General features: G+C 34.9%; 2 long non-coding RNA genes across 2 annotated transcripts; one reads left to right on the top strand and one right to left on the bottom strand.

Moving 5' to 3' along the window:
- Positions 1-116: 116 nt before the first annotated feature.
- On the top strand, positions 117-652 carry LOC113348129. The gene is made up of 3 exons (XR_003359504.1): positions 117-192; positions 295-379; positions 495-652. It is a non-coding gene; the product is annotated as an uncharacterized LOC113348129 (long non-coding RNA).
- A 3,068-nt stretch (positions 653-3,720) lies between these two features.
- Positions 3,721-4,421, bottom strand: LOC113353603. The gene is made up of 3 exons (XR_003361397.1): positions 4,320-4,421; positions 4,139-4,231; positions 3,721-3,974 (listed from the first exon to the last, which is right to left on the bottom strand). It is a non-coding gene; the product is annotated as an uncharacterized LOC113353603 (long non-coding RNA).
- Between the last annotated feature and the right edge of the window lie 17,486 nt (positions 4,422-21,907).

The following is a 21,907-nucleotide window of genomic DNA, read 5'->3' as shown; positions in this document are numbered from 1 at the left end:
TCTTTCTAAATTTGCTGCATCTAACTTGGTTTGTTAATTATTAACCCTTTTCTTTTTATCCCTCATTGTTGCACATATGTATGGTTTAGCGGTGCAGGTATATAGGTTGTTTTGCATCTCATTTGTGTTTGTTCTGGGGAGTGGGGAACCATTTTCAAGGTGATGGTCATTGTTGTTGATTCCCTACTTCAGGTTTGTACTATTAGCTTTTATTTTTAACTGCATAAATTTTAACTGCATAAATATGAGAAAAATCATACCAGGAACATGTTTCTTATGAAAATTCTGGAAAAGGTGATATCCCCTGCACTCATGTGAAAGTCTACATTGGACATTTGTTGAATCACCACATTGAAGAATCGACTTAGTTGACTGGCATGTGAGTATATACCTAGATGTCTAATCTTAATTTGGTTTTGTTTGTTTTTCTTTGTCGTGACATAGGTATCCATAATGCAAAAATACTAATGATATTTTTATTTCATTTTTTTCAGTGTAAGATATGCAATTGATATCGCCAACGAAAAATATGCGCTCATGGGTCTATAATATATATTTAGCTGCTTGCCTTATCCTGACTTCAGCAGATGCTAAGCGAGGGCATCATAAATTCTGATGGAGCGTTGCTGATTTAAAATTTTTGTTGATGATTGCAAGATTTTAGATGCCTTGTGATGACAAATTCAAATGAGTCTCTCACAAAAAAATAAAAATAAATAAACAAAACGTAGAAAATAGAATACCCCAAAGAAAAGATACGAACAAATAGAAAACCATAAATAGGATTCTTCTAAAATCGCAAACCATTGAAAAAATGTCCTAAAGTCATTTTATTTTCAAATAACCTAACCTAAAAGGAAATTGTAAATCCTTTTCTGGAGCGGTGGGTTCGAAACTAAGTGCATGAAATCCAATACAAAAGTTATATGCGAAATAAATAAGTAAAGCGGGTGGAGAACCGAGATTATACCCCAGCTCCATCAAGGATGATGTTACGAAGGAGAGGTTTTTGGGTGGATTGACTTAATGCTTCCTTGATTGTGAAAATGAAGGAAATGGGCACCTTATATATGATTAGTTACAAGTTCTGAAATACTACCTTTGTTTTAAAAAAATAAGTTGGTATCGTGTACAAACTACACATGAAACAAGCCTACGGAGGGAGTAATTACTTCTCAAATTTATTGAATTAAATTTTTTATATCAATTCATTTATAGGTTTTACTCCCAAAATCCATTACAAGACATCCTTTACACTTGGGTTCCAAAACTGTTTATCTAATAATTCACGGGTCTCTGTAAACTTACTCAATGAAAAAAATCAGGCTTAGCTATCCCTATTGGAATAACTCACCGACCTCACAATTAATTTACCCAACGAGATCAAGTTTAAGTATCATAGAATAAGCGTTCCTAAACAGGCACGCAGATTTGAACTATCATACATTAGCAGGTTCTAATATGAATTTTCATGCGTTTGTTGCGCCAAAATGAAACACGTTAGTATAGTGGAATTCACAGGTACGTAAGCCTACACAATGATTATTTAAATATTTATGTTCATTCAGTATGTTCACAGGAATTGATTTTTAAATATACAAAATACTCAGAGAAATCACGTATCCAATTATTCTTAATTTAAAAATTTATTTATCGTGTAAATTACAAGTACATATATAGTGTCGGGCAATTCTTATAGTTGTCGAATATATTTCATTGCATTATTTCAATTCGACTGAGGTAGAGGATATATCGGTTCGTCGTACGGGTAGTTTTTCATAATCATCTCAGTAATTTCATGAGAAAGTATTTCTGTATTTGATTTTATTTTTTCTGATTTTTTTTTTTGTATTTATCCATGAGACAGTATTTCTGAGTTAGTGCAAAAATCGAAATAAAACCAAAAAGGATGCCAAGAAGTTACCAAAAAAAAAATATCTGCTCGATATCCATTTAACCTTGATAAAATACCAGCCTAAAATCTATTTAACCTTGAAAATATCCGCTCGATATCCATTTATACATAAAAGATCAAGTGCCTAACATGATTTATTCTTTTACATTATGATGTATCACGATTTCGATGACGCTTCTGCGGATAAAGCAAAGGTATATAATAATTTAATGGACTTAAAATGAAAGAATATAATGAATTCTAGAAAGAATCAAAAATTTGGAAAAAAAATCGAGCAACATAATTTTTAATCAATTTACGAAGTTGAAATAAATACTGCATGTTTTGAAGATGTTGTGTTGCACTTCTTTATTTTATTGTCTGTTTCATTATTGGCTATTGAAATATTTTATTTGTTTTTACTGTCATGTGCTTCTTCAATTTTTAATACTTTCTTAGAAATATTTTTTATTCTTAATGAAATAATTTTACATACAATCCAATATTAGATGAGCAAGAAATAGACCCGTACATGGCACGGGTGACAAACTAGTATATTTAGAGACAGACTAGATATCCACTCGCCAAAATACGAATTAGAATGGTTAAAAACCAATTGGATGTCTTGCTTACCCCTATTGAAACTGGTCAAACCTGTTGGTTATATGAATGATAAATTGGAAGATAAGTTGACTATGGTATAAGTGTAACAAAGTCCAGAAGTAGGGAGCACGTTTGGTGGAGACTAAATACGTTGATACTCCCATTTTGGTGGTTATTGACGGTTTTGATCTGATGGTCCTTATTATGTCTTTCCATAAGACTCGATCAAGGGACTAATATTACACCTTTTCCTTTATGTGACCAAATATGAAGGGGCGCCACTTCTAACTGTCGCATATGTGAGGAAATGTCTAGTCACCAAGAGACATGAACTACTGCATAAAAACCCAAGTTTTCTCTTTTATTTTTTACTGGAAAAATTAATCATAAAATCTGTTTTAGAAATCTGAGAGTTTGTTCTACATCTTGCGTTCGCTGCTTTCGAAATATTCAAGTGCTATGTTACTTTGAGAGGAGCCGTTGTATCCTGGGAAACCATCACCGCTAACTATTCAGCATAGTATATAGGGTGAATTGCGTTTTAAGGAAAGAGTCACTACGGGAAACATCATCATTGACGACAAAAGATAAGCGTTGTAGTACCCCTACGACAACTCCATTTCATGCATTGTGGAACGGGGGTATTGTAGAAAGTCCAAGTTTTTCTACAATGGTTGACAAGTGTTGTAAAGGGTGATGTGATTCATGGTTCGACAATAGTTTTTCAATGTTGTGATTCTCTTTCGATTTTTTTTGATAACCTAACACAACTCTTGCTTGTATTGTAGAACAATCGTGGACAACATAAGTAGCATATCGTAGAAATTTTTAACACAACACTTATTCGTATTGTGAATATTACAGTTAGTACACTTGTTAGCATTGTAGAAGTACCTTGATACAACTATACTATGTGTAGTAGGACTATCTTGGACAACACATAGTTATGATTGTAAATAAACTATTTTACAATACTTGTGAATAAGATCAAACCCATATTTCAGAATATATATTTCACTTTTGTCACTACTATTTGTGAAATGTAAAGAAACAACTAGATTAAACTGAAATGTAAATAAAAAATTGGATTAAACTGAAAGACTCATTCAAATTAAACCAAACCCAGAATTAAAGCATTCACATACCAATGTGATATACACAAAACATACAAAAAAGTGGCAGTGATATGTCTGTTACCAAAAGTTAAGTCTCCAAAAAGATCACAAAAGATTAAGAAGTCTATTAGTAGATTATTCTATCTTTGGGCCATGTGATAAAATTTGAAACAACATCATGAACAGTTCTGACTTCTGAAGTAGCTTGGTAGACAAGAGCATCATCCACATAAGAAACCTTCACACATACAGTGTAGGCTCCAAGACCGATTGGTTTTCCATGTATCTGCTTACTTGGATCTGTTTCAGCAATTTCAGCCTCTGCAACCACCTCGTCCTCCTTGTACCAGCTTAACAACTTGCTTCCAAATAAATGTATCAATACATGAGTCATCAAGAATAGCATAACAACATGGTATTATCTCAGAATATTTCTACGATAAAACTTTGTAGAGAACTTCAAACAATTATATTTTTAACGATGCAATAGCTTTCACATGGTGAATATCAAGACTGTAGAACATACCAATTTCACCTCCAATCGGGCGTAACCTTCTCGACTTATGGTATGTGGGGTGGTGTGTTTTGAACGATTTTCTTGCATTTTTATTCTTCTGACCTGAATAGAAAAGTAAAAAAATCATTTGACAGACTTTAAAGTTTTTAATACAAATATATAGGCATTATATATAATAGAAATTACTTACTCTGAATTCAATAGAGTCTACATGTTTCACAAACTCTTCCCACTCCCTAACTGTCATGGTCCTGGGCATTAACTTCTCCAGCCGTTTCTTTTGTTCTTCCCCTAGTAGCCGATCCAAAGCGTCGAGTACCAAACCAGCTTTCCTTGACCTTGCTTCTCTAAGATAAGTTGCACAGATGGATCACCAATCGGTTGTTCATTAGCGTTGAAGGAAATTGTTCTTTTCGGATCAGCAGAATCTAAGCCTGTACAATCAGAAAGACTGATAAAGGTAATACTCACAATGTTGAAGTGCTTCAAGTAACGCCGCAATGAGTCAATCCTTAGTACTGGCAGGTTCACCTTCTGGTAATATAAGAACTATCAATATATTATTATCGTAAAGATCGATTTAGGTGCAAGAGAAGGAACTATCAGGTGTGCCGAATTCTTACTGGTTGAGGTTGATGTTTGTCAACATTGAATTGAGTGAGAGTTATCTCTGTAACTCATCTTGCAGGCAGGTCATTGCGTGGAAAGCGACGGAGGCTTTGGCAGTCGAACTCTAGGTCCTCTTTGTTGTTTATGGAACATCATAGAACCAGCTGTATCAAAGATTGAACAAAGACTATCAAAACAGGTTCAACAACTTGTCAATGAAGAGCAATTGTCATACAACATATATGAGTAAGTAGTTAAGTTTGCGACGTACAAAATTCATCATCTCTAGTTCTCTGTGTCAGTGCTGCAACATGAGTTTTCAAACCCGTAAAACCTAACATTCATCTAACCCATTTCAATGAACTTCAACAGCAGCAACACAATTGATTCTCATCTGATTCTTCCTGATAGCATCACCAGTTACTCAACCTCAGACATCACCATCTAATGCAATTTCAACTTCAGCTACACCACTGCAACCTCCACCTCAACTGCAACCCGACATTTCAATCTTAAACTTCCTGTGTAGCAATCAAAATCACCACTATCAAATTCATATAAAAACCCTGTGTATTCCTTCCATGACATCCTTCACAAAGATCTACAACATACAATTGAAATTCAAAAAAAAAAAATTATCAATTAACAACAATCGATCCAAACGCATAAACCATGTAAAATCCATGGTTTTTGTACAAGAAATCAACAGCGAAAAGGTGAAGTTACTGAAAATTACCCGATATTCATCAGCACCAACATTTCTTCGGATTCAAACAAAGTCCCAACATCAACCATTCCATCTAACCAGCAACACCGACTCAAAATCAGGTTCGAGATTCTGCCAAGCTTGAGCTTCAATTCCTCATCTGCAATTTGAATTTCACCAATATCCTAATTTATTCATCATAATAACCACCACCATCATATCTTGATTTCTCATCAGTTCAATCTTCTCAAACCCCTAAAATCCAGTGAACCCATCTATGTAAGTTCAATCCCCACCTTCATTCTCCCACTTATCCATTAATTCAGAAACAGAAGCTTCATTTCTTCGACCTAGTCTTCTCGGCAAAGAAAACTTCGTACATCTGTTGTTTCTTTCTTGACTTGGCCTCAGAGGTCTCTCTAAACCGAACAAGCACATCCTAGATTTCATTTAAGTGAAGAAATCGAAGAAGAATGAGACGGTAGTGACAGAGATTTAATATCTAGATTCACCGCACCACTAGGTTTTTCTTCATTTTTTCCGGCTAGAAGCTGTATTTTAAATCTTTAAATTGAGATTCAGGGTCGATTAGAGTTTCAGAAAACGGTTTTGGGGGTAAGAAATTTAGAATGAATTGAGTAAGAAACTTGAGATTTAGGGTTATGAAATTGGATTTTCTGAGAGTGATTTAGCCTTAAAAGATGAAAGTTTAGAGTGGGGAAAGAGGAGAAATTAGGGTTTGCAGAGAGAGACGCAGGTAAGAGGTGGAGAATGAGTAGAGGTTTTCTCTCCCTTCTTTAGTTTAGATAACTCAAAAATACTCTGGACCGTAGATACGGAGGTCATACGAATTGCATAAATTATGGGACGATGTAGATTAATTTTAAGATGCTCATACGGATTGAGAAACTTGTGTGTTTCTCTTTGTGCTAGTTTAAACTCGTGTATTCGGTTTAATTATCAACTTTCGATATGCATAAAAATCGAAAAAAAATATTAATAAATTTAGGACATTGTTATCGACATTCTGATATAAAAAATCCAAAAAATATATAAGAATGAAGCTGAAAACTAAGAAGTGAATTTGATAATTGGTGTGTTTCTTTGTGCTTTTGTGCTTTCTCTTTGTGCTTCCGGTTTGAATTTCGACTAGTTACATAGGTCATGAAGTAATTTCGACTAGTCATACAGGTCATGAAGTAGCTTTAGTTCATATTAGTAGCATGATACATCATCGAAATTGATGAATATGAAGCTTAGTGTCGATTCGAACTTCAAATGTGGTATAACAACATACAAACTAGGAACCAAGAAGCTCTGAGAGGGTTCTGACTTCAAACTTAGCATGATACATCATAAAAATCGATAAGTATGAAGCTCAATGTCGATTCGAGCTTCAAACTTGGTATAATGGCATACAATCTATGAACCAAGAAGCTTTGAGAGGGTTATGACTTCAAACTTAGCATGATACATCATCAAAATTGATGAATATGAAGCTTAGTGTCGATTCAAACTTCAAATGTGGTATAACAACATACAAACTATGAACCAAGAAGCTCTGAGAGGGTTCTGACTTCAAACTTAGCATGATACATCATCAAAATCGATAAGTATGAAGCTCAATGTCGATTCGAGCTTCAAACTTGGTATAATGGCATACAATTTATGAACCAAGATTCTTTGAGAGGGTTCTGACTTCAAACTTAGCATTGATACATCATCAAAATCGATAAGCATGAAGCTCAATGTCGATTCGAACTTCAAACTTGGTATAATGGCATACAATCTATGAACCAAGAAGCTCTGAGAGGGTTATGACTTCAAACTTAGAATGATACATCATCGAAATTGACTAATCTAAGTCAGAAACTTGGTAAGAACGAAGAAACCATCCATTTACAGGTAAGATTCCTTCGAAATATTCTACGAAACCTTAAACAAACCTTATTTCTGCATATTATATGCATACCAGGCTCCGAGATCCAAACCTGGCCGCGAGTTGACTACTCTAAGTCATAAACTTCGTAAGAACGAAGAAACCATCCATTTACAGGTAAGATTCCTTCGAAATATTCTACGAAACCTTAAACAAATCCTATTTCTGCATATTGTATGCATACCATGCTCCGAGACCGAAACCTGGCCGCGAGTTGACTACTCTAAGTCAGAAAATTGGTAAGAACGACGAATCCATCCATTTATAGGTAAGAGTCCTTCGAGATATTCTACGAAACCTTAAACAAACCCTATTTCTGCATATTGTATGCATACCAGGTAAGATTTCTTTGGAATAATCTACGAAACCCGAGTTTCTCGTTCGGATGAACTGGATAAAAAATATATCAGAATTGAACATCCCAGGTTCGAAGATTACAAGAGTTAAAATGACCATATTAACCTTACTAGAAATAAAGGTAATAAATATTATGGAGATTGTGAAATTACTAAACTAACCTTATCTGAAATAAGTAAAGTAAATATTACAGATAGTGAAAATGATCATATTACGCTTCATGGAAATTTGTGCAATAAATATTATGGAGATTGTGAAAATGACCTGACTATCCTTATCGAAAAAAAGTAAAGTTAATATTACTTCTTGTGAAAATGACCATATTACCCTTCTTGGAAATTAATGCAATAAATATTATGAAGACTATGAAAATGACCAGACCACCCTTACCGGAAAATAAGTAAACTAAATATTATAAATTTTTAAAAGCACCATATAACCCTTACTAGAAATAAAGGTAATAAATATTATGGAGACTGTGAAAATTACCAGACTATCCTTATCTGAAATGAGTAAAGTAAATATTACAGATAGTGAAAAATGTACATCATCAAAATCGATAAGTATGAAGCTCAATGTCGATTCGAACTTCAAACTTGGTATAATAGCATATAATCTATGAAGCAAGAAGCTCTGAGAGGGTTCTGACTTCAAACTTAGCATGATACATCATCGAAATTGACTACTTTAAGTCAGAAACTTGGTAAGAATGACGAATCCATCCATTTACAGGTAAGATTCCTTCGAAATATTCTACGAAACCTTAAACAAACTTATTTCTTAATACTGTATGCAAATCAGGCTCAGAGATCGAAACCTGGCCACGAGTTGACTACTATAAGTCAGAAACTTGGTAAGAACGAGTAAACCATCCATTTACAGGTAAGATTCCTTCGAAATATTCTACGAAACCTTTAACAAACCTTATTTCTGCATATTGTATACATACCAGGCTCAGAGATCGAAACTCGGCCACGAGTTGACTACTCTAAGTAAAAAACTTGGTAAAAACGACGAATCCATCCATTTACAGGTAAGATTCCTTTGGTATATTCTACGAAACCTTAAGCAAACCTTATTTATGCATATTCTATGCATACCATTCTCCGAGATCGAAACCTGGCCGCGAGTTGACTGCTCTAAGTCAGAAACTTGGTAAGAACGACGAATCCATCTATTTATAGGTAAGATTTCTTCGAAATATTCTACGAAACCTTTAAAAAAACCCTATTTCTGCATATTGTATGCGTACCAGGATCCGAGATCGAAACCTGGTCGTGAGTTGACTACTATAAGTCAAAAACTTGGTAAGAATGACGAATTCATCCATTTACAGGTAAGATTCCTTCGAAATTTTTTACGAAACCTTTAAAAAAACTTATTTCTGCATATTGTATGCGTACCAGGCTCAAAGATCGAAACCTGGCCGCGAGTTGACTACTATAAGTCAGAAACTTGGTAAGAACGAAGAATTCATCCATTTACAGGTAAGATTCCTTCGAGATATTCTACGAAACATTAAAAAAATCCTATTTCTGCATATTGTATGCATACCCGGATCCAAGATCGAAACCTGGCCGTCGAGTCCCCCAAACCTCATTTTTTCCCACATTCTATATTTTAACTTCAACAACACTTATAAGTGTTGTTATACGTTTCTATTAAAAAAAAAAAAACCTAAACTTGTGAACTGTAAGGATGGTTGATGAGCTAGACATCCATGCATTAGGTTCATGTTCGAATCTCCCCTCTAACGTATTTTTCATTATCATATTTTTGTGTTCTTCAACAACACTTGTGAGAATTGTGATAGGCTAAGTCACTACACTTATGAAACAAAGTTGTTATACCTAAATGTCGTCACAACAGTTTTGCTAAAGGAGTTGTCGTTTGTTTTCTTAGCGCAACCCCTTGTTCCTAAGGGTTGGTAGTGATGATATACGACAACTCTTCCTTTGAAACGAGTTGTAAAACATAGGACTTTCTACGATGTATAGCGAAGTGTTGTAAATCTCCAGTTGTAGATGTATATTTTTCCCGTAGTGAGTGATCCTCGCCTCGGTTAATCAAGTTTGATTCCTAATCCCCAATCTTAGTTTTATTGTTTTGAGTTTGAAGCTTTGTTCCGTTAAGCAGATCATAGAGAATTATTTGTGCGCAGACATAAGGTATGTTCCGCACTGAATACTTGCTTGTAATTGCTTTCGTTATTTGGTGATTCTTATTACTGTCTCAATTCACGTTTTGGTATAATTGAATATTGCATTTGAAGTACGATTTAAGAATCCCTTTAGACTTATCATATGTTTGCATCATTGCCTCAATTAATTAATTACATAGTTGTTGAATGCATCATCAAACTTTGTAATTACAGTGAGCACACGTAGTAGGAATTAGTTGAGCATCTTGTTGGAATAAACTAAAGTATAATAGTATAACAGTTGATTGAAATTAAGTTAGAATTTGGTCTGTCATACACGAATTCTTGTACACAGTAGTATACCAAGAACAACAATCTTAAAACGCAATTCCCTTGTTATTAGTTTAGTCTTGTTACTGTGCGTAGTCAGAATTTGGCGGCTGTGACATATTTTGTTATCAATATATTTTTGTTGCATATTGAATATCTTTATTACAACTCAACCATGAATTCTGAGTGCTTGAGTTTAGTTTCTGTTGTAACAGAAATTAATATGCAGATCAATCCACATGAGTGGTGGATTGATACCGGAGCGACTCGACATGTGTGCTTTGATCGCTCTATGTTTTCTACCTATGAGGCCATTAATAATGGTGAATCTGTGTACATGGGTAATGGCGTGACTTCAGTAGTTCAAGGAAAAGGAAACATTGTACTCGAATTTACTTAGAGTAAGAAGGTTACTTTGATAGGAGTGCTACATGTTCCTGAGATTTGCAGAAACTTGATTTCTGGTGATTTGCTGGTTAAACATGGTTTCAAACTAGTATTTGAAGGAAGTAGTTTCGTAATATCAAAGAATGAAATGTATGTAGGAAAGGGTATTTAGACGGGGGCATGTGTAAGGCCAATGTAGTGACTGTTATGCCTACAATTAATAAAGTTCTCCCTTCTGCGTACATTGTCGACTAGAGGTTAGGCCATGTGCATTATAATTCTTTAAGGAAATTAATGAATATGGATCACTTGCCTAAATTTGATATATATACATCACAAAAATGTGAAGTTTGTGTTGAATCTAAATTCACTAAACCTCCATTTTCTGTTGTTGAAAGAAACACAGAACCTTTGCGCTTAATTCACACAGATTTGTGTGATTTAAAAATGGTTCAAAGTAGAGGTGGTAAAAATTATTTTATCACATTCATTGATGATAGTACAAGGTACTGTTATGTTTACTTATTAAGAAGTAAAGACGAGGCAGTTGAGAAATTTCAACTTTATAAAAATGAAGTTGAAAATCAATTGAACAAGAAGATCAAGATTCTTAAGAGCGATAGGGGGATCGAGTATGAATCTTATTTAGATGAGATTTGTGCACAAAGTGGGATCATTCATCAAACTACTGCTCCCTATTCGCCGCAGTCAAACGGTATTGTGGAACACAAGAACCGTACGTTGAAAGAAATGATGAATGATCTTTTAATAAATTCTGGTGCACCCGACAACTTGTGGGGGGAAGCTTTGCTTACCGCAAATTACATTTTGAATAAGTTGTCTCACGAGAAAAAAGAGAAAACCCCTTATGAATTATGGAAAGGTAGAAAACCTTCGTATAAATTCATAAAAGTGTGGGTGTGCTTAGCAAAAGTTAGAGTACCATTGCCTAAAAGAGTTAAAATAGGTCCAAAGACGGTTGATTGTATCTTCATTGGGTATGCTGAAAACAGTAATGCCTACAGATGTCTTGTCTATAAAAATCTGAAATTGAAGATATTCATGTAAACACAATTTTGGAATCAAGGGAGGTTGAATTCTTTGAAAATTTGTTCCCATGGAAACGAGACAACAATATAAATCCTTTAAAAAGGAAAACAATTGTTGAAGAAGGAAATGTATATACTAACACTTCACAGGAAACCGTTGAAGATCCACGTATAAGTAAGAGGGCTAGAGTTGCTAAAACTTTTGGCTCTGACTTCATAACGTTTATGTTAGAAGACGAGCCTCGAGCATATGCGGAAGAAATATCCACCCCGGAAGCAACATTTTAGAAAGAGGCCTCAAACAATGAGATAGATTCCGTCATGCAAAACCACACATGGGATCTAGTTGACTTGCCTAACGGTTTTAAACCATTAGGTTGTAAATGGGTTTTCAAATGAAAACTGAGAATTGATGGAACTATTGAAAAGTATAAAGCCAGATTAGTTGCTAAAGGCTTTAAGAAAAAACAAGGGTTAGACTATTTCGATACATATTCTCCCGGTACTAGAATCAGTTCCATTCGAATGCTTATAGCAATATCAACATTATATAACTTAGAAATACATCAAATGGATGTTAAGACTGCATTCTTAAACGGATAATTGGAGGAAGAAATATATATGGAACAACCGGAAGGACTTGTGGTGCCCGGTAAAGAAAAGAAAGTGTGTAAATTGGTTAGGTCCCTTTATGTGTTAAAACATGCGCCTAAACAATGGCATGAAAAATTTGATAAAACAATGTTATCAAATGGATTTAAGATCAATAAGTGTGACAAATGTGTCTACACGAAAACCTCAACAAAAGGTTGTGTAATTCCATGTATGTATGTAGATGATATGCTAATAATGGGTAGTGACCTAGAAGCTATAAAATCTACAAAGAAAATGTTGTCTAAAAATTTCGACATGAAAGATTTAGGCAAAGCAGATGTCATTATTGGAATTAAAGTTACTAGAACTTTGAACGCCATAAAATTATCTCAAGAACATTATGTTGAGAAAATTTTGGATAAATTCAATAAGAATGACAATAGAGTTGCTAGTACACCTATAGATTCTAGTACTCATCTTGTTAATAATATCGGTGAAGCAACAGGTCAATTAGAATACTCTAGAATCATTGGGAGTCTAATGTATCTAATGAATTGTACTAGACCAGACATAGCATGTGCAGTGAGTAGATTAAGTAGATTTACGAGTAATCCAAATATTACTCACTCGAAATCCCTAGTACGAGTTTTGAGATATCTAAGGAAAACGAAAGATTATGGATTGCACTATACAACTTATCCACCGGTGCTTGAAGGATATGTTGATGCAAACTGGATCTCAGGTTCTGATGATACTAAGTCGACAAGCGGCTATGTATTTACTATGGGTGAGTCTGCGGTATCATGGAAATCATCAAGACAAACTTTAATTGCTAGATCAACAATGGAATCTGAATTCATTGCATTGGATAAAGAAACAGAAGAAGCAGAGCGACTTCGGAATTTCCTAGAGGATATATCGTTATGGCCTAAACCTGTGTCTGCAATAAATATACATTGTGACAATCAAGCAGCGATTGGTAAGGCAGAAAGTAAGATGTATAATGGTAAGTCTATACACACTCGTCGTGGACATGATACCATAAGGGAATTGCTCTTTAGTGGAGTTATAACAGTGAGTTATATAAGATCAAAAGATAATCTAGCGGATCCGTTTACAAAAGGATTATCTAAATAGCAAGTATTTTCCTCATCAAGGGGAATGGGATTGATGCCTAAAAAAGACTAAGTGGCAGCGGTAACCCAACCTAGCGATTGGAGATCCCATGGTCTAGGTTCAAAAGGGACAACTATATTGTGAACTACTCGCCAGAGAATACTGAAAGAGATTTTTTCTACTCCCATTTCCATGATGAAATAGTCAGTGTTGCATGTCAGGAGAGAGGTTAAGAATATCTTTTAATGATTCCTATGGCTTAGAATTATCAAAGCGAAGTATGGCAGGGTACTTCTAATAGGAGATCACCTATATGAGTGTGAAGTGGGGCCGCTTCCGTGAGAACTACAAGGCTATGTTACTCTAGAGCACTCATGAAAATTGGGATTGTTCAAGGCCGAAATGAACACAACTGAGAACAAAAGATGAAAGGAAAATAAAATGTGTGATATCTACTGCATTGGTGTATACTATACAGTTGAATAGTTTAAGACATCGTGTTCACTAATCAACCAGTGCACCCGGTAGATAATCGCTGTGGAATATTCAAAGCCAAAAGCTATCTTTCCAAAGGGAGTGATTTTCCGTATAGAAACTCTCTCAGTGTCTGCATTATAATTATTTTATTTTCATTGCATGTCTCAATTTTCATTCATATGTGGGGGATTGTTGGTTATATGAATGATAAATTGGAAGATAAGTTGACTATGGTATAAGCGTAACAAAGGTCCAGAAGTAGGGAGCACGTTTGGTGGAGACTAAATACGTTGATACTCCCATTTTGGTGGTTATTGACGGTTTTGATGTGATGGTCCTTATTGTGTCTTTCCATAAGACTCGATCAAGGAACTAATATTACACCTTTCCCTTTATGCGACCAAATATGAAGGGGCGCCACTTCTAACTGTCGCATATGTGAGGAAATGTGTAGTCGCCAAGAGACATGAACTACGGCATAAAAACCCAATATTTTTTACTGGAAAAATTAATCATAAAATATGTTTTAGAAATCTGAGAATTTATTCTTCATCTTGCGTTCGCTGTTTTCGGAGTATTCAAGTGCTGTGTTACTTTGAGAGAAACCGTTGTATCCTGGGAAACCATCACCGCTAACTGTTCAGTATAGTATACATGGTGAATTGCGTTTTAAGAAAAGAGTGATCCTCACATCGGTTAATCAAGTTTGATTCCTGATCCCCAATCTTAGTTTTATTGTTTTGATTTTGAAGCTTTGTTCCGTTAAGCAGATCATAGAGAATTATTTGTGCGCAGACATAAGGTATGTTCCACGTAATAGGAATTAATTGAGCATCTTGTTGGAATAAACTAAAGTATAATTGTTTAACAGTCGATTGAAATTAAGTTAGAATTTGGTCTGTTATACACGAATTCTTGTACACAGTAGTATACCAAGAACAACAAAACCCGAGGTGTCCAATGTTGCTAGTTCTGCCACTGAAATCATCATAGGTGAAGGTATTGCTGTATTAGTGGCGGAGCGAGTAATTAATATTAGTGGGGGCTAAAAAAATTCAAATAAATTTTAGTGAACCGATACTAAACATAGATGGGCCAATTACAAATTATAAAATAAAATTAGGGACATTTAAATAACTTTTAATATTTTAGGGAGCTAGAGCCGGGTTTGTCAACCCATGGCTCTCCGTAAAAAAAATTAAAAAATAAAGTGAAAACTACAACCACACCCATTCTTACACTTTTCCCTACTGTGAAATCCACACGCGTGAAATATCACACGCGCACCCAAAATTCCTGTGAAAATTATTCCGTCACCTAGAGTTTTCGAAATTACGTTTTCTTTTTCCAGTTTGACCTCACCAAACAAAACCTCAGTCGTTCACAACTTTAGTTTCAGTTTTGAGAAATTCAGTTTCGAGAGAGAGATTTATAGCTGAGCGATTGAGAAGGAGAAGGAGATAGAATACGAGCGAGAGCTGAGAGATTGAATTATCGAGAGCTGAAGAAGGAGATGATTTGGGAGATTGAATTATCGAGAGATGAAGAATTCAAGATTTAGCCTCACTTTCAGTTTCTGAGATTCAGTTTCGAGAGATTGATAGCCCAGAAATTGAGAAGGAGCTGATTGAGAGATTTTATTTTACTCTAAAATTCAAGCTTCAGGTTCGTTCGCGGTACATTCCAATGTTGATTCTGATTTTTATTTAATATTGGTTTGATTCTAGGTTTTAGTTTCTGTAAGCTCTTCTAGGTTTCTGAAGCTTAATTTAGGTTTTCGAATCGGTTTTTAGATCTTTTAAGCTTGTCTTTGATTATTTTTTTTGATTTTTCTAGGTTCTGAAATTGTTACGATCAATGTAGATATTTTTCGATTCAATTTTTTTGTTTCGATTTCATGTTCAGATGTTGATACATCAATTTTTTAGGTTTCGCTTCTTTCTATTCGATTTTTCATTTGATTTGTTTTTCCACTCCCATTTTTGATCTGTTTTCTGTTACGTTAATGGAGATTATTGATTTTGGTATCTTGTTGATTTTTGATCTGATTATGGTTAATGTAGATTATCTTTGCTGTTGTTGATTAGATCTTTTAATTTTGAGTAAGAATTCTTGTGAAGCAATATGCAGGATAAATATGTTTGATTTTTTCTCTTTTGTATTTTTGCAGGGTGAAATGCCTGCTACTAGTGCACTAGCTGTAATTCACCACTTTAGTGAATTCTTAGCACCTCCTATTGATATCAACACAGCTCTGGAGAATTTGAAGACAACCGTTTGCTATAAGTGGACTCGTTTACTACCTCATCATGTCAGAATTTCTTTTAATGATGTATGCAAGTTTGTGCGAGTTGATTCCATTGTTCTGCTTCAGTGTTTTGTATCTCGTTGCCACTGCAAAGGTCAGAAGATCTTTGATTTACTTGTTGAAGTTGGATCCAATTATTCCAACAGTCGTAGTAGAGCTTCATCAAGTAGACGTTTAATAGAACCTGAACCAGAAGAAGCGATGGTGAATTTCCTTGAAGATGGTTCTGTGCATATTAACAATGTTCTTAGGACTGAGGGCTGGGATAAATTACTTGGTAATGCTGATAAAGTTTTTTATGGAGGTGTAGCAGAGGTATGTATTGCAGTAAAGAAATACGAGTTAAAAACTGGGCGTGTTCTTATATATACTAAGAATGAACCTAGCAGGTTCTATGCAAAATTCTCTAACGTAAAATGCCCTTGAGAGTATAAGGTTTGTGTTGTGATGTTGAAAACAAGATGCTTAAGGTTAAGAAGTATGTTAGTAGTCATACCTGTGGTGTTGGATGTGAAAGGCTTTTCCAAAGGCTCGACAATAAATTTGTTGCTAGTCTTATCAAGGATGAAATTAGAAGTGATCCGAATTTCAAAGCTTCTGATTTGAAAAAGTTTTTAAAACTAGCTACGAGATCAATGTGAATATTACGAAGCTTACAATGGAAGAGAAAAAGTGTATGAGGATATATTTGGTGATGAGGCCATTTCGTATTCACATCTGGTACGTATGTAGATGCTATTCGCAGCACAAATCCTGGTAGTTGGATTGATTTTCAAGTTTAAATGGATGAACCTGAATCGAACGAGGATAGTTCAACTGAATTAGAAGATGAGGCACCTTAAAATAAGTTTGTGCGTATTTTTATTGCTTTCGAGCCATGCATCCATGGTTACCGTTACCTTCGTCCCATGGTTTATGTCGATGCTACCTTTCTTACAGGGAGATATAGAGGATGCCTCATGGCTGCAACCGCTATCAATGCTGAAAATGGTAATTTTTTTGATAATGCATCCTTTTTATACATGTGCTTAATGTCTCATGCATTATTTATATTGGATTCATAATGTATTATGCATTATTGTTTTGACTTTTCTGGTTATGCATCATTTCTGCTTAGATGCATAAGACATTATACATTATTTTGGTTTAGCTGGATAATGTCTTATTCATTATTGTTTTCACTTTTCTGATTTTAAGCATCCTTTTTATGCAAGTGCATAATGTCTTATGCATTTTTTGTTTTCACTTTTGTGGTTATGCATCATTTCTGTTTAAATGCATCAGACATTATACATTATTTTGTTTTAGCTGCATAATGTCTTATGCATTATTGTTTTCACTTTTCTGATTTTTATGCATCCTTTTTATGCAAGTGCGTAATGTCTTATGCATCATTTGGTTTAGATGCATAAGACATCATGCATTTGTTTTAGATGCGCATACTTCATATAGACGTTGGCTTGATTTTATATTTTTTGATGTGCACGGTTCTTTCCACTAGCCATGGCCCTGGTAGCTGGTGAAGATAATGATAACTGGGAATGGTTCATGAGGAATTTGAGTAATGTTCTTGATCATGATCAAAGGCCAATCACATTTTTATCTGATCGTGCATAAGGATTAAAGAGAGAGATTCCATTTTACTTTCCTGGAGCCTTCCATAGTATCTGCTATTATCATCTTAAGATGAACTTACCTATTAATGCATCTGACGAAAGGTATGGTGCCGTTATTGATTCATTTCAAGCTGCTGCATATGCTCTTAGTCCCGAAGGTTTCCAAACTACCATCGTTACGATTAGGGGTCTTGGTTATGGTTGGTTTGCAGACTAAATATTAGATATCCCTCCAGATAAGTGGTCAAATGCCTTTTTTCAGGGTTGTAGGTATGGTAGGACATCTTCTACTCTTGCTGAATCCTTCAATAGTTGGATGAAGGCACACAAGAAGCTCCCTGCAAATGCTATTCTGGATCAGATAAGGAAGGATGATGTCAGAAAGGCGGAATACTGGTAAAAGTTTCATAACAATTCTCACACCGAAGAATGAAGCTAAGATGAAGGCTCTTATTGATGAGGGTTTAACCTGGATGGTTATACAGTCCGATACTCATGTTTATGAAGTGGAGGGAGGGGAGAGTTCTCATAGTGTTAACCTTGATGCAAGGACATGTACCTGTCATAGGTGGCGCGTATATGGATTCCATGTGTGCATGCTTTTGCGTCGCTAACAATGTCTGGTTCTAATCCATATGATTTTGTTGAACCTTATTTCACTACTGCATACTTTAATAACGCATACAACCATACAATTCATCCTATTCTGAACTACAACAAGCCTGAAGTTTATGAAGGTGATGATATTATCGATATACCTGATGTTAGGAGGACGCCAGGGAAACCACAAGCTAATAGACATTTGAGCCGTTACGAGAAGCTTCCTAGGAGAGCTATGCGCTGTGGTAATTTTTTTGAGATTGGTCATCGCAACAAGAAAACTTGTACAAATCCTACCTGTTACAAGTAGCCGCCGAAGAAGCCTAAGGGAAGTTAAGGGAGAGCATTTAGCTTGTTGGTTTCTTCAGACTATTACTTTTACGTTTGAACCTAATTCACTTTTCTTTAGTTAGTTTTAGTATTGGTTTTTATGAACAAGTATTTTTTCTTTAATTAGTTATTTTGATTTTTATGAAAAACACTTCTTTTTTCACTGTGTGTTTTTCTGTTTCTATCAGATAATGTTATGCATAATAAATTATGCATTAGTTTTAAAGATGCATAATGGGTCATGCATTGTTTTCTGAAGATGCATAACGGGTTATGCATTATTGTTTTAAGATGCATAATCTTTTATGCATTCTTTTTCTAAGATGCACAATCTGTTATGCATTAGTTCTATCAGATAATGTTATGCATAATAAATTATGCATTAGTTTGGAAGATGCATAACGGGTTATGCGTTATTTTTTGAAGATGCATAATCTCTTATGCATTTTTTTTCTAAGATGCACAATCTTTTATGCATTTATTCTTTTAAAGATATCATGTTATGTTTATAATCGGGGGTCAAGGGGGAAATGCCCCCCTCGTTATCATAGAACGAGTTTCTACTTTTTGTGAAATAAGATTGCAACAAATACATATAAAGAATATATAAGAAGCACTGAAACAAGCATTGATATATATATATATATAAACATCGTATGATAACAAGTTTTCACTTCAGACAATCTTCATGCCAACACATTACACATAACTACTGACTGAAGTTAAGCTTTACTCCAACTACTTTCCCATTAGTTTTTACTCCCAAGTTAAATTGCTCAACCTACCAACAACACACAGGTGGTTAAAACAAAGTTACGTTTGAACCTTTCTATTATGCACATCATCAGGAACATTTACGCACGACTTCATCACATTGACGCGCAGCTTCATCTCTGACGTCTTCATTGGCATCTATCGCCCAATTTTTTCCAGGATCTGTCAGCATTTTCTATACCAAACTTAGTCTTTTCTGGTTAGCTTTTTTTACCGCATCTTCCTTATTCAACCCCAGCCATTTCTGTTTGACTTGATACTTCATACTCATCTTCATATAGTAGCATACAAATATGAGGCAGTCGGGGTGATGACCTTGTTCAGGAACAATCTTGCAAAGAATATCCTTGTATACAAGCGGTTCCCTCTTTATATCCACGAAATCTGGTGATAGCTTCAGATTGTCATATCTTTCGACCAAATATGGCATACAAGCCTTTGCCATTATAAGATCTTGTCTCTTGCAGTTAACTTCGTGGCTTGAAAGACTGTTATAAAAGTTCCACTCACCATCTACAAAGTCATACTCTAACAATGTCCAATGTGTACCAGCAGGGTTTTCCTTTATCATATAGTTCATTGGAATGAACATTTTCTCAACTTTATCACGGAGATTCAAGATGAATTCTCCAACATATTTAGCAATACCATCTTTCTACTTTGTTTTAAAAAGTACTGCAAAAGAAATATTTTTCAGGAATTTTTTTTTAGCGGAGGTGCACAAAAGGTGTAGGAAAAAATGCTTAATAACTTGTTATGCAGTTTAAAGTTAGTTGCATAACTTGTTATGCAGTTCAAAACTAGTTGCATAACATGTTATGCGGAAGCAATAATATTGGCATAACATGATATGCAATGATGAATAACTTGTCATGCAGAAAACCTAGTTATGATGACTTGTTATGTAGCAAAAGTAACAATTTTCAATGTTAAAGTGTTGGGAAATGATTTTCTTTTTTTTGACTTACCCAAGCATCCGGGCTCATGAATGCAGACTCCGCATACCTATGTTCAATACTATCAGCTTTCTCTTCATATTTCCACTTCCTAAACAACCTGTAACTGTAGTAGCTGAGTACTTGTTCTTCTAGGTATTCATTGTTCATTAGCTTCCTTATTACATCTCTGTGAATCCGAATATCCCATAAGTACGGGTCTTCTCCTTCTCTGATACTCCAAGCCGAATTTCTGTAGAAGACATAATCAGTGAGATGTTTATTCAAGTGACATACGGCAGAACCATAAACCAGAGGCTTGTGTTATGCATGTATTGTTTTAGAAGCATATTTTATTATGCATGGGTTTTTTTGAAGCATAATTTTTTATATATTTATTTCATAAGAAGCATAACCTGTAATGCATTGATTTTGTAAACAAACATAAAGGTGGTTTTTATATATACTTACAGGCTGTTGGCATTCTCAAAGTATGTCTCCAGTACTTCCATCAAGTCTGGTTCTATTGTATCCTTGTAATCTTGAAAGCATTCCATTGTTTCCAGTGGAGGTAATTTTCTAAACGGCCTTCCAACAAAAGTACGAGGATTTTCTTCTTCAACTTTATCCTCATCGGGCTTGTCTTTTTTATTCTGCTGCTTCCCTAGGTCACAATCTTTGAGAATTATATTGTTTGTCCTATCATTACATGTTGTCCTTTCGTTGATTCTTCTTACCTTGCTTCCTGGTTGGTTCCCATCCTCTTCTGTCTGGTCTGCTTTTCCCTTCCTTTATTGGTGTTTTTCTTCAGAGGTTGCTTCTTTGCAAATTTTGTTCCTGGAACATATTCCTCTTCTAGTTCTTCTTCCTACAGATTCATCTAACCAAAATGTGTTAGATATAACCAATAGATTCCAAGATTAGACACATGTGTTTTCTGTGGGGACGCTGTTACTGAATATGCTCAATGCTGTCATCCTTATTTTGTGTTCCAGTAGCTATGGGTCTCCCAGGACATTACTGCTCTCTCTTGGTCTCAAAGACCACTCACTGGTACTACCTTGAAACTTTACATTTTTCTTTCATATATATATATATATATCTCAAAGGAAGTAATAGTAGGCAGTGATAAACATTAAGATTACTCTGTTCTGCAGGATACATTAAAAACCATTGTTTCCTCTGTAACTGAGAATCGCGTCTGGTAGTTAAATGTTTCCCTAGTAGCACGCCTGTTTCTGCGTTCATCTATAATACATCAAGGAATCAGTTATTTAGTGGGAATAAGAAGGAGGTGGATCAGTTCCATAGGTTCATGATCGAGACATCTTGTATTCCTAAAAAGAAAAGATGAAAAGCATCAAACCTTACACTTTGGTTTTATCGTTTCATTTTCATCACTCTTTTCTTGTTCTTGTAATTTGATAGTAGTTAACTTTGCATGTTTGACTATAGTTTTATTAATCAACAATATTAATTAAGCTCTTTTTTTGCTAATTCGTTCCATTTCT

This window comes from Papaver somniferum, chromosome 2, assembly GCF_003573695.1.
Source record: "Papaver somniferum cultivar HN1 chromosome 2, ASM357369v1, whole genome shotgun sequence".
Lineage (NCBI taxonomy): Eukaryota > Viridiplantae > Streptophyta > Magnoliopsida > Ranunculales > Papaveraceae > Papaver > Papaver somniferum.
The sequence above is the reverse complement of the archived record's forward strand: the minus strand, read 5'-3'. Positions and strand labels throughout refer to the sequence as shown.